We start from the raw sequence: 14,157 nt of genomic DNA, 5'->3' as shown, positions 1-14,157 counted from the left end.
GTGCTGGGCATGGAGCCTGCTTAAGATTCTCTTTCTCTCTCTCTGCCCATCTCCACCCCACTCTCCATCTCTCCCTCTCTTAAAAAAAAAAAAAAAAAAGGCAAGCCATTTACTAGATCAAGATACTTAAAAACATATAACTGCCAAAGAATTAGTATGAAAGTATATTTTTTAAAAAATAAAATAATGAGCAGCACCTGGGTGGCTCAGTGGGTTAAGCCTCTGCCTTCGGCCCAGGTCATGATCTCAGGGTTTTGGGATCAAGCCCCTCACTGGGCTCTCTGCTCAGCAGGGGGCCTGCTTTCCCCTCTCTCTCTGCCTGCTTTCTGTCTACTTACGATCTCTCTCTCTGTCAAATAAATAATAAAAACTTAAAATTTTTTTAAATAATAAAATAATGAAAAGCAAGCTAATCTAAAGAAAATGATCAAAGTATGTGAAACATAATTCACAATAAACAAAAGCCAAATGACCAATGAAAACTTTTTTAAGTGTTCAAATACAGTCATAAAATCACAACCACCGTGGAATTTTATTCCACATCAATCAGAACTGACAAAAGCTAATGACTCTAATAACAAGTATCAGTAAGTATGTGAAGAAACAGATTCCCATATCCTGATGACAGAAATGTAAGTTGGTATAAACATACATTTGGAATTATTTGGTTATACTTATTAAAGTTGGTATGTGCATACCCTAGGATCTAGAAATTCTGCTATATATCTGCACTTAGAAAAACCCTCACAAAGAATATATTTACTAGGCTATTAATAGCAACACTGTTCATAATAGCCAAAAATACTGCTAAATCCTATTTGTCCTTCTATATGGTACAGAATAAATAAACTTTTTTTTACAGTGGAAAACTGTAAAACAGTAGTTTAATATATTAACCTGTAAAATAGTAGTTTAATATATAAATGACTCTACATGTATCACCATCAGTAGCTCTCTCGAAGTAATTTTGATTTTAAGAGTCAAATTGCTGAAAGAAGCAGTATAATACTATTTTTTAAATTCTTGATTAAAAAATAATTTCTTTGCCTTGTTTATAAAGACAAATGTTTACAGTCATGTTCAAAAACATGCAAAGCCATGAATTGTGATATCAAGGTGGTAATAATGTTGTGAGGAACAGCAAAGGAGAATATGTATTGTTAACATTTAATTTCTTAAAAAGAAATCTGAAGTAAATATGTCAAAATATTAACAGCTAATGTAACTGTTAGATGTACATTTTCTAAATATATTAGCTTCTGCATTTATATACTTTGTAGTATGTTCATAATTTATTTTCAAATAAACAGAAAAGTTGTGCAACAAAAGTCAAATCCTTGACCTAAATGATCTTTCTGGAATGAAAGAACTTAAAGAAAATGTGTTTTTCTCTTTGATCTATGAAACAGAGAGAAACAGATAATAGAAACAGAAATAGAAAGAGAAACAGATATAGAAAGGGATAGGTAATAGAAGGGGATTAAAAATCAACTAACAGCCTTGCCACTTTGACATATTGGTAACTAATGTGCTGAGCTTCCTTGCAACTTGGTCAGGCACTTCACAGTTTACTTGTTCCTTTTAGTCAGCATCTTCTCAACCTTATATGTTCTTAAGCATTTCTAAAGCAACATAGGATTTTATTTTAAATTTTTGAGTATTATTGACACAATATTTCATTACTATCAGGTGTACAAAACAGTGATTCAACTTCTCTATAAATTATGCTATGCTCACCCATAAGTATGTTTCAAGGAAAAAAGCTAAATGGATGAAAACATTATCACTTTGGGTAAGCTCTGCAAATCTGAAAGCCACAGTGAAGTACATCTTGAGGTGTAGCCTGCCGTGCTATTTTGTCACAGTTCTAGAAAATATCTGATTCTCAAGATGTTAGCGCATCAGACTTCTATAACCTGTTGGTTGACATAGGTCACCAATATATTTGTGATAATATTTAAATATAAAATAAAAAGTAAAGTGGGGGAGGAGTAAAGATGGCAGAGAAGTAGCAGGCTGAGACGACATCAGGTAGCAGGAGATCAGCTAGATAGTTTATCAAACCATTCCAAACACCTATAAATCCAATAGGAGATCGAAGAGAAGAAGAGCAGCAATTCTAGAAACAGAAAATCAACCACTTTCTGAAAGGTAGGACCAGCAGAGAAGTGAATCCAAAGCGACGGGAAGATAGGCTGCGGGGAAGGGGCCGGCTCCCAGCAAGCAGCAGAGCAACGGAGCACAAAATCAGAACTTTTAAAAGTCTGCTCCACTGAGGGACATCACTCCAGAGGCTAATCCGGGGTGAAGCCCACATGGGGACAGCGTGGCCTCGGGTCCCACGGGGTCACAGAAGGACTGGGGCTGAGTGGTGCAGAGCTCACAGGTATTAGAGCGGGAAAGCCGGCTACAGAGATAGAGCCGAGGAGTGAGCTCTCAACTCGGGGTTACCTTAAATTGTGATCTGTGGCAGAGGTTACTGCTCTGTGAGTGGGGACCCCATAAGATGAAGGGAGACCCCCCGGAAGAGCTCTGGGATCTGCGGGGTTCAGAGACCCCAGGCAGGGCTGTGTGCCAGAGACAGAGACACTTGGTCACAGGCTGGATGAGCTCAGAGTGCGGCCAGAGGCCAGGGAGGTGGGAGCGATTGAGCGCTTTTCTCTGAGGGTGCACTGAGAAGTGGGGCCCTGAGCTCTCTGCTCCTCTGGGCCAGAGATTGGGAGACTGCCATTTCCATTCCTGTTCCCTGGAACTCTACGGAAAACGTTCAGGGAACAAAAGCTCCCGAAAGCGAACCCGAGTGGATTACTTAGCCTGGCCACTGTAAGGGCGGTGCAATTCTGCCTTGGGCAAAGACACTTGAGAATCACTACAACAGGCCCCTCCCCCAGAAGATCAACAAGAAATCCAGCCAAGACCAAGTTCACCTACCAAGGAAAGCAGAGGAATTCCAGAGGAGGAGAAATCAAAGCATGGAATTCATGGCTTTCTCCCCATGATTCTTTAGTCTTGCAAAGTTAATTTTTTAATTTAATTTTTTTTTCTTCTGCTGATTTTTTTTAACTTTTACCCTTTCCTCTTTTAACATTTTTAACTAGTTTATCTTTGCAATACCTTTCATTTAAAAAAATATATATTTTGAAACTTCATCATTATAGTCATATTTTATCCTTCATTGTATCTAACTTTATTTTTTGTATACACATAGGGTTTTTTCTTCTAAAAAATATTGGGGTACAACTTCTTCTAATAGATCTAAATATCTAGCACAGGGTTTTGTTCTAGTCTCCAGCCTGAGCAAATTCTCTCCACTTTCTTTTTCTTTATTCTCCCAACCAACTTATCAACTCCTTTTTTAGAAATTAAAAATTTTTTTCATCCTTATAGTCATATTCTATCCCTTCATTGTGTTTACCTTCATAAATGTATTTCATTCTTTAACATTTGGGGAGGTAGTTTCTTCTAAGAGACCAAAATATTCCCAAAATTAAGTGGGTGACCTTGTTCTATTCACCAGTCTAATACATATATATTTTTTATATTTTTTCTTTCTTTTCTTTTTAAAAATTTTTTTTCTGAACTTATTTTTATGCCCCTTTCTTCCACCCGTGATTTGGGGTCTCTTCTGATTTGGTTAAAGCACATTTTCCTGGGGTCTTTGCCACCCTTTTAATTTGTTCTTTCATATATTCTTATCTGGATAAAATGACAAGGCAGAAAAATGCACCTCAAAAAAAAAAGAACAAGAGGCAGTACCGAAGGCTAGGGACCTAAACAATACGGACATTGCTAATATGTCAGATATAGAGTTCAGAATGATGATTCTCAAGGTGCTAGCCGGGCTCAAAAAAGGCATGGAAGATATTAGAGAAACCCTGTTTGGAGAAATAAAAGCCCTCTCTGGAGAAATAAAAGAACTAAAATCTAACCAAGCTGAAATCAAAAAAGGTATTAATGAGGTGCAATCAAAAATGGACACTCTTATTGCTAGGATAAATGAGGCAGAAGAGAGAATTAGTGATATAGAAGACCAAATGACAGAGAATAAAGAAGGTGAGCAAAAGAGAAACAAACAACTATTGGACCACGAAGGGAGAACTCGAGAGATAAGTGATACCATAAGAAGAAACAATATTAGAATAATTGGGATTCAAGAAGAAGAAGAAAGAGAGAGGGGGCAAAAGGTAGATTGGAGCAAATTATTGTAGAGAATTTCCCTAATATGGCAAAGGGAACAAACATCAAAATCTAGAAGGTGCAGAGAACCCTCCTCAATATCAGTAAGAATAGGTCCACATCCCATCATCTAATAGTAAAACTTACAAGTCTTAGCAACAAAGAGAAAATCCTGAAAGCAGCCCGGGACAAGAAGTCTGTAACATACAATGGTAAAAATATTAGATTGGCAGCAGACTTATCCACAGAGACCTGGCAGGCCAGAAAGAACTGGCATGATATATTCAGAGCACTAAACGAGAAAAACATGCACAGAAGCTTCCAGGACAAATAAAAACTAAAAGAATTTATAAACACCAAACCAGCTCTACAGGAAATATTGAAAGGGGTCCTCTAAGCAAAGAGAAAGCCTAAAAGTAGTAGACCAGAAAGGAACAGAGACAACATACAGTAATAGTCACCTTACAGGCAATACACTGGCACTAAATTCATATCTCTCAATAGTTATCCTGAATGTAAATGGGTTAAATGCCCCATCAAAAGACACAAGGTATCAGAATGGACCAAAAAAACCAAAATCCACCAATATGCTGACTACAAGAAACTCATTTTAGACCCGAAGACACCTCCAGATTGAGAGTGAGGGGGTGGAAAACAATTTACAATACTAATGGACATCAAAAGAAAGCTGGGGTGGCAATCCTTATATCTGATCAATGAGATTTGGAGCCAAAGATTCTGAGAGATGAGGAAGGACACTATATCATATTCAAAGGGTCTGTCCAACAAGAAGATCTAACAATTTTAAATATCTATGCCCCTAGCATGGGAGGAGCCAACTATATAAACCAATTAATAACAAAATCAAAGAAACAGGGGGCACCTGGGTGGCTCAGTGGGTTGAGGCCTCTGCCTTCCGCTTGGGACATGGTTCCAGGGTCCTGGGATCGAGCCCAGCATCCGGCTCTCTGCTCCGCAGGGAGCCTGCTTCCTCCTCTCCCTTTCTGCCTGTCTCTCGGCCTACTTGTGATCTCTGCCTGTCAAATAAATAAACAAAATCTTAAAAAAAAAAAAAAATCAAAGAGGAGCACCTGGGTGGCTCAGTGGATTAAAGCCTCTGCCTTGGGCTCAGGTCATGATCCCAGGGTCCTGGGATCAAACACCACGTTGGGCTCTCTGTTCAGCAGGGAGCCTGCTTCCCCCACCCCCTGCCTGCCTCTCTGTGTACTTGTGATCTCTGTCTGTCAAATAAATAAATAAAATCTTTTTTTTTATATTTAAAATTTAAAAAATCAAAGAAACACATTGATAATAATACAATAATAGTAGGAGACTTTTAACATTCCCATCACTGAAATGGACAGATCATCTGAGCAAAAGATCAACAAAGAAATAAAGGCCTTAAATGACACACTGGACCAGATGGACATCACAGATATATTTAGAACATTCCAGATGGTGGGTATTATAGAGGGCACGGATTGCATGGAGCACTGAGTGTGGTGCAAAAATTGTGAATACTGTTATGCTAAAAATAAATAAAAAATAAATTAAAAAAAAAAAGAACATTCCATCCCAAAACAACAGAATACACATTCTTCTCTAATGCACATGGAACATTCTCCAGAATAGATCACATCCTGGGTCATAAATCAGGTCTCAACCGGTATCAAAAGATTGGAATCATTCCCTGTGTACTTTCAGACCACAATGCTCTGAAGCTAGAACTGAATCACAAGAGGAAATTTGGAAAGAACCCAAATACATGGAGACTAAAGAGCATCCTGCTAAAGAATTAATGGGTCAACCAGGAAATTAAAGCAGAATTTAAAAAAATTCATGGAAACAAATAAAAATGAAAACACAATGGTTCAAAATCTGTGGGACACAGCAAAGGCAGTCCTTAGAGGAAAATATATAGCAATACAAGCATTTCTCATGAAACAAGAAAGGTCTCAAATACACAACCTAACCCTATGCCTAAAGGAGCTGGAGAAAGAACAACAAAAAAAGCTTAAACCCAATAGGAGAAGAGAAATAATAAAGATCAGAGCAGAAATCAATGAAATACAAACCCAAAAAACACTAGAAAAGATCAACGAAACTAGGAGCTGGTTCTTTGAAAGAATTGATAAGATTGATAAACTCCTGGCCAGACTTATCAAAAAGAAAAGAGAAAGGACCCAAATAAATAAAATCATGAATGAAAGAGGAGAGATCACAACCAACACCAAAGAAATACAAACAATTATAAGAACATATTATGAGAAACTCTATTCCAGCAAATTTGACAATCTGGAAGAAATGGATGCATTCCTAGAGATATATAAACTACCAGAACTGAACCAGGAAGAAATAGAAAACCTGAACAGACCCATAACCAGTAAGGAGATTGAAACAGTCATCAAAAGTCTCCAAACAAACAAGAGTCCAGGGCCAGATGGCTTCCCAGGGGAATTCTACCAAACATTTAAAGAAGAATTAATTCCTATTCTCCTGAAACTGTTCCAAAAATAGAAATGGAAGGAAAACTTCTAAACTCATTTTATGAGGCCAGCATCACCTAGATCCCAAAACCAAACAAGAATGCCATCAAAAAAGAGAATTACAGGGGCACCTGGGTGGCTCGGTGGTTTAGGCCTCTGCCTTCGGCTCGGGTCATGGTCTCAGGGTCCTGGGATCGAGCCCCACGTCGGGCTCTCTGCTCGGCGGGGAGCCTGCTTCCCCCTCTCTCTCTGCCTGCCTCTCTGCCTGCTTGTGATCTCTCTCTGTCTATCAAATAAATAAATAAAAATCTATAAAAAATCATTTAAAAAAAAAAGAGAATTACAGACCAATATCCTTGATGAACACAGATGCAAAAATTCTTACCAAAATACTAGCCAATAGGATTCAACAGTACATTAAAAGGATTATTCACCACGACCAAGTGGGATTTTTTCCAGGGCTGCAAGGTTGGTTCAACAACTGCAAATCAATCAGTGTGATACAATACATTAACAAAAGAAAGAACAAGAACTATATGATATTCTCAATAGATGCTGAAAAAGCATTTGACAAAGTACAGCATCCCTACCTGATCAAAACTCTTCAAAGTGTAGAGATAGAGGACACATGCCTCAATATCATCAAATCAATATCATCAAAGCCATCTATGAAAAACCCACAGTGATAACATCCCTCTATCCCTCTAGGAATAGTGGGCACATGCCTCAATATCATCAAAGCCATCTATGAAAAACCCACAGTGAATGATTCTCAATGAAGAAAAACTGAGAGCTTTTCTGCTAAGGTCAGGAACACGGCAGGGATGTCTATTATAACCACTGCTATTCAACATAGTACTAGAAGTCCTAGCCTCAGCAATCAGACAACAAAAATAAATTAAAGGCATCCAAATTGGCAAAAAAGAAGTCAAACTATCATTCTTTGCAGATGATATGATACTACATGTGGAAAACCCAAAAGACTCCACTCCAAATCTGCTAGAATGTGTACAGGAATTCAGTAAAGTGTCAGGATATAAAATCAATGCACAGAAATCAGTTGTATTTCTTTAAGCCAACAAGAAAGAAGAAGGAGAAATTAAGGAGTCAATCCCATTTACAACTGCACCCAAAACCATTAGATACCTAAGAATAAACCTAACCAAACAGGCTAAGAATCTATACTCAGAAAACTATACAGTACTCATGAAAGAAATTGAGGAAAACACAAAAAAATGGAAAAAGGTTCCATGCTTATGGATTGGAAGAACAAATATCATGAAAATGTCTATGCTACCTAAAGAAATCTACACATTTAATGCAATCCCTATCAAAATCCCATCCATTTGCTTTTCAAAGAAATGGAAAAAATAATCCTAAAATTTATATGGAACCAGAAAAGACATTGAATAGCCAGAGGAATATTGAAAAAGAAAGCCAAAGTTGGTGGCATCACAATTCCAGATTTCAAGCTCTTTTACAAAGCTGTCATCATCAAGACAGTGTGGTACTGGCACAAAAACAGACACATAGATCAATGGAACAGAATAGAGAGCCCAGAAATAGACCCTCAACTCTATGTCAACTAATCTTCGACAGAGCAAGAAAAAATGTCCAATGGAAAAAAGACAGTCTCTTCAACAAATGGTGTTGGGAAAATTGGACAGCCACATGCAGAAAAATGAAATTGGACCATTTCCTTACACCACACATGAAAATAGATTCAAAATGGATGAAGGACCTCAATGTGAGACAGGAATCCAACAAAATGCTTGAGGAGAACACAGGCAGCAACCTCTTTGACCTCAGCCGCAGCAACATCTTCCTAGGAACACTGCCAAAGGCAAGGGAAGCAAAGGCAAAAATGAACTATTGGGACTTCATCAAGATCAAAAGCTTTTGCACAGCAAAGGAAATAGTCAACAAAACCAAAAGGCAACTGACAGAATGGGAGAAGATATTTGCAAATGACATATCAGATAAAGGGCTAGTATCCAAAATCTATAAAGAGCTTATCAAACTCAACACCCAGAACAAATAATCCAATCAATAAATGGGCAGAGAACATGAACAGACATTTCTGCACAGAAGACATCCAGATGGCCAACAGACACATGAAAAAGTGCTCCACATCACTCGGCATCAGGGAAATACAAATCAAAACCACAATGAGATACCACCTTATACCAGTCAGAATGGCTAAAATTAACAACTCAGGAAATGACAGATGCTGGCAAGGATGCGGAGAAAGAGGGACCCTCCTACGCTGTTGGTGGGAATGCAAGCTGGTGTAAGCACTCTGGAAAATAGCATGGAGTTTCCTCAAAAAGTTGAAAACAGAGCTACTCTAGGACCAGCAATTGCACTACTGGGTATTTACCCTAATGATACAAACGTAGTGATCCGAAGGGGCACGTGCAGCCGAATGTTTATAGCAGCAATATCCACAATAGCCAAACTATGGAAAGAACCTAGATGTCCATCAACAGATGAATGGATAAAGAAGAGGTGGTATATATATACAATGGAATACTATGCAACCATCAAAAGAAATCAAATCTTGCCATTTGCGACCATTTCCAACGTTGTTGGAACTAGAGGGTATTATGCTTAGTGAAACAAGTCAGTCGGAGAAAGACAACTATCATAGGATTTCTCTGATACGAGGAAGTGGAGATGCAATGTGGGGGGCTTGGGGGGTGTAGGAAAAGAATAAATGAAACAAGATGGGATCAGGAGGGAGACAAACCATAAGAGACTCTTAATCTCACAAAACAAACTGAGGGTTGCTGGGGGGAGGAGGGTTGGAAGAAGGGGGTGGGGTTATGGACATTGGAGAGGGTATGTGCTATGGTGAGTGCTGTGAAGTATGTAAACCTGGAGATTTACAAACCTGCACCCCTGGGGCTAATAATACATTTTATGTTTATAAAAAATATACAAAAAATAAAATAAAATAAAGATAAAAAGTAAAGAAAAAATTTTAAGTGACCTGGTAGATCTCAAAAATCAAATGCAAGAAGAAATTGAAGAAATGTGAATGTTTTTAATCATGAAAATATTAAAAGTATATGTTACTGAGAAGTCATGTACAGGATGAGTCAACTATTACATCTAAGCAGCAATGCCAACAGAAATATGTGAGCCACAATCATAATTTAAAATTTTCTAGTAGCCACATTAAAAAGAAACTGGTGAAATTCGTTTTAGTGGTATATTTTATTTAGCCTAATATATCCAAAATATTATCATTTCAGATCATATGATCAATATAAAAACTGTGAGTTATTTCACATTTCTTTTGAATGTCTTTGAAATCGAATGTAAATTTTGTACTTAGAGCACACCGCTAGACACATGTCAAGTGTTTACCAGCTACCTGTGGCTAGTGGCTGCTTTCTGTATATGTAACAATACAATTGTCTCAGATACCTTGATTCCTGAGATTACCTCAGGGAATCTTAATCAGGATTAAGCAAATTATGATAATTATAAAAACAGACACTAGGTGATCTAAAAAAATGGAAGCCGGATATGTAATATTTTTACCTAGTAGTTGAGTTTTTGTATTAAATTGACATTCTTACTAAATACTTACCTAGTATAATACAAGCATTGGGAAATTTCTTTTCATTTATTTAGTTGACTTTTTTTTCTGATGGTCTCTTTGGCTATTTTAAGATACTATCTATATTTGGGGGGTATCAATCATTCAAGAATATATGGAACACATGACATCATAAACTATATTCACTACATTTAAAATGGGTGCATTTAATTACATGTAAATAATACCTTATTTGAAAAACTGCTTTGCTTAAAATATAAAGAAAATAGAAAAAGAAGTGACACCTTTAAAACACTAATACACCTCTTTAAAATCATTTGCATTTGCTGTTCCTTACACCTAGAACATGTTGCTCCCACTTTCTTCTGTTTTTACTCAGATATAACATTTATATAAAGCCTTCCTTGGCTACCTAATCTAGAATGGCCAGCGCTCCTGACAAGCCCTATCTCCTATGCCTTGTTTCTTAATTACCTACTATTTCCATTTAACATACTACATATTTTGTTAATTACCTCAAATATTGTTTGCTGACCCTCAAGAATGTAATGTCTGTTAGGGCAGGGATTTTATTTTTGGTCAATGTAGCCTACTCTCATATCTCCTGAGTCTAGAATTTGTGTCCTGTATCTGATACTGAATATATATGTGTTGAATTTGTGAATTAATTTGTGCATTTATTCTATTACTCTATTTTAATAATTCATTTATCACTCAACAAAACTTAATTATGGACCTTTAAAGCATTGTGCTAAGCACCGGAAAACCGGGGCTTGGATGCAAATATAATAATAATTGAAACCAGGGTTTGGCAATATATAGTTCACTGGTGAAATCCAGCTTGTAACCTAATTTTATAAATAAAGTGTTATTGAAATATAGCCACACTCAGTCATTTATGTGTTGTCTATGGTGTTTTCACACTACAATAGCAGAATTGAGTAGCTATGACTGAGACAAGACCATATGGCCCTCAAGCTAAACATATTTCCTATTTGGTCCTTTATAGAAAAATGTGATCAGGACCTGATGACCCCTGCCCCAAAGAAGATATTCACTTCAACTTCTAAAATCTTTTGTTTGCAGATCAACTTTTGAAGGCCCTGATTACTATGGTAGCATTTTTAGCAAATAAATATCTTGGGTTTTACTATGAAATAAAGCTTTGACTACATCAAACTAGAAGTCACATACTTTCTTACTGACTGTATTCTAACTGAATATATCATTGAATGTTTCTCTTCATGCTTGTATTTTTTTTTCAATTTATTTATTTTCAGAAAAACATTATTCATTATTTTTTCACCACACCCAGTGCTCCATGCAAGCCGTGCCCTCTATAATACCCACCACCTGGTACCCCAACCTCCCACCCCCCCGCCACTTCAAACCCCTCAGATTGTTTTTCAGAGTCCATAGTCTCTCATGGTTCACCTCCCCTTCCAATTTACCCAAATTCCCTACTCCTCTCTAACGCCCCTTGTCCTCCATGCTATTTGTTATGCTCCACAAATAAGTGAAACCATATGATAATTGACTCTCTCTGCTTGACTTATTTCACTCAGCATAATCTCTTCCAGTCCCATCCATGTTGCTACAAAAGTTGGGTATTCATCCTTTCTGATGGAGGCATAATACTCCATAGTGGTCCATAAAGCTTCTGCACAGCAAAGGAAACAGTCAAAAAAACAAAGAGGCAACCCACGGAATGGGAGAAGATATTTGCAAATGACAGTACAGACAAAAGGTTGATATCCAGGATCTATAATGAACTCCTCAAACTCAACACACACGAAACAGGCAAACACATCAAAAAATGGGCAGAAGATATGTACAGACACTTCTCCAATCAAGACATACAAATGGCTATCAGACACATGAAAAAATGTTCATCATCATTAGCCCTCAGGGAGATTCAAATTAAAACCACATTGAGATATCACCTTACACCACTTAGAATGGCCAAAATTAACAAAACAGGAAACAACATGTGTTGGAGAGGATGTGGAGAAAGGGGAACCCTCTTCCACTGTTGGTGGGAATGCAAGTTGGTGCAGCCTCTTTGGAAAACAGTGTGGAGATTCCTCAACAAATTAAAAATAGAGCTTCCCTATGCCCCTGCAATTGCACTCCTGGGTATTTACCCCAAAGATACAGATGTCGTGAAAAGAAGGGCCATCTGTACCCCAATGTTTATAGCAGCAATGGCCATAGTCGCCAAACTATGGAAAGAACCAAGATGCCCTTCAACGGATGAATGGATAAGGAAGATGTGGTCCATGCATGTATTTTTAAATGTTTATTAGGAACTTTTACATTTTGAGCACTTCAGAAAAAAATTATTACAATGATTTACAATTCCTGGATTCAATAAATATCCTTTATTATTAAAATAAATCAATATCTAGAATTGTATGTAGACCCCATGTCAGCTAACAAATAAGGTAACTGTACTATTCTCAGGAATGAGAAACATGCATGATCACGTAAGTCACTTTGCCACTGTGTTCTTTGGAAGCAGATGGATGTGGCTGGATTGTAGGACAATCCACGGCCCAGTTTGCTGGGCGGACTTCTCCATGGGTTTCCACAGACTAGATCACCTTCACCAAGCAAAGGGTCTCTTCCACACTTCAGCCTAGGGGGAGATCGTTGACATTCAAATGCTTGATGATTCCACTGGGATCATTGATAAAGAAACCTCTTAGAGCATAACCTGGGCCTTCTAACAGCATGCCATAGTCTCAGGGAAATCTGTTTTGTCAAATCTGACAAGAGTGCGACGTTCATGTGGCCCAAACAGCCATTCTTCCTTGCTGTGTTGATTCAGGCAAGATGGATAAAGTGGGAATCCAGATGAAACCACAACAATTTCACAGTTCACATTGTGAAATTCGCTGGCTTTGTCACTAAAAGCACCAATTTCTGTAGGACACACAAAGGTGCATCCAAAGGACAGAAGAAAAGCACCAAGTATTTCCCCATAAAGTCACCAAGGATTAGGTCTTTGAACTCCCCTTTGATAATGGCGGTGCCCTTAAAATAGGGAACTTGCTGGCTGATGGCAGGAACACGGTATGAGGAATTGGTGCTAAAAGTGAATTTTGCTTGAACAGAATCAGACCACAATACATTTGTCCAACATGTTCTTCAGCAAACAGCAGGTCTAAGGGCTGCAAAAGCCTTACTTGTAATGTAAAAAGAAATACCCTGACTTTCATATTCACACATTCAAACTGTCTGCTGTTGAGAATCTCTCTGCACAGGAATTTGAGGGGCAAGCTGCATTTGCAGGGTAACAAAGAATGCCCCCTTCAAGTGTTTATTCCTATCATGTAACAGCTCCCATTTCACTACTATTACCTTTCTCCTACTCGGTATGTGTGTGTGTGTGTGTGTGTGTGTGCGCGCGCGCACGCGCGCATGTGTATGTGCTTCCTCATGAAAAACTCAAGAATGAATCAGTTATTAGGCAACATACCTGGATGAACAAACATTGGCTTATGTCCTGCCAGTTGTCCCCATCATTAAGTGAGAAAAATGATCCTGGCGTTGGTGGTGGTGGTGAATCAGCCAGTTAACGGGAGCTCTGACTAAACAATGACCTGAAACTTGCTATGTGCATATACACATTCTTTTTGCTTAACAAAAAGTTTTGCAAAAGAAATGTTTGGTATTTTTTTTTCCATTTTCAAAAGAAAGCTACATCTTTTTTAGTAATAGGAGAAACCCATTTAAATCCACAGGTGGTATGAATCATTCAGGCTTTCTTTGTACAAGCCAGTGTAAAGAATAAGTAAAGTCAACTGCCAAGTTAGAGAAATCTTGGTCTTCTTTCTGGGCATGAGCCACCCTTCTTCAGATCTTTTCAAGGACTCAATTTTTGGAGGGAGTTTAAGAGAGGGTTGGTCAGAAGGTACAGAAAAA

The 14,157-nt window shown here is 37.9% G+C and overlaps 1 pseudogene; it reads right to left on the bottom strand.

Moving 5' to 3' along the window:
* Positions 1-12,721: 12,721 nt before the first annotated feature.
* LOC122917735 lies at positions 12,722-13,461 on the bottom strand (annotated as a pseudogene).
* Between the last annotated feature and the right edge of the window lie 696 nt (positions 13,462-14,157).

This window comes from Neovison vison, chromosome 1 (assembly GCF_020171115.1).
Source record: "Neovison vison isolate M4711 chromosome 1, ASM_NN_V1, whole genome shotgun sequence".
NCBI lineage: Eukaryota > Metazoa > Chordata > Mammalia > Carnivora > Mustelidae > Neogale > Neogale vison.
Note: the sequence above shows the minus strand (reverse complement) of the source record. Positions and strands in the feature narration are given on the sequence as shown.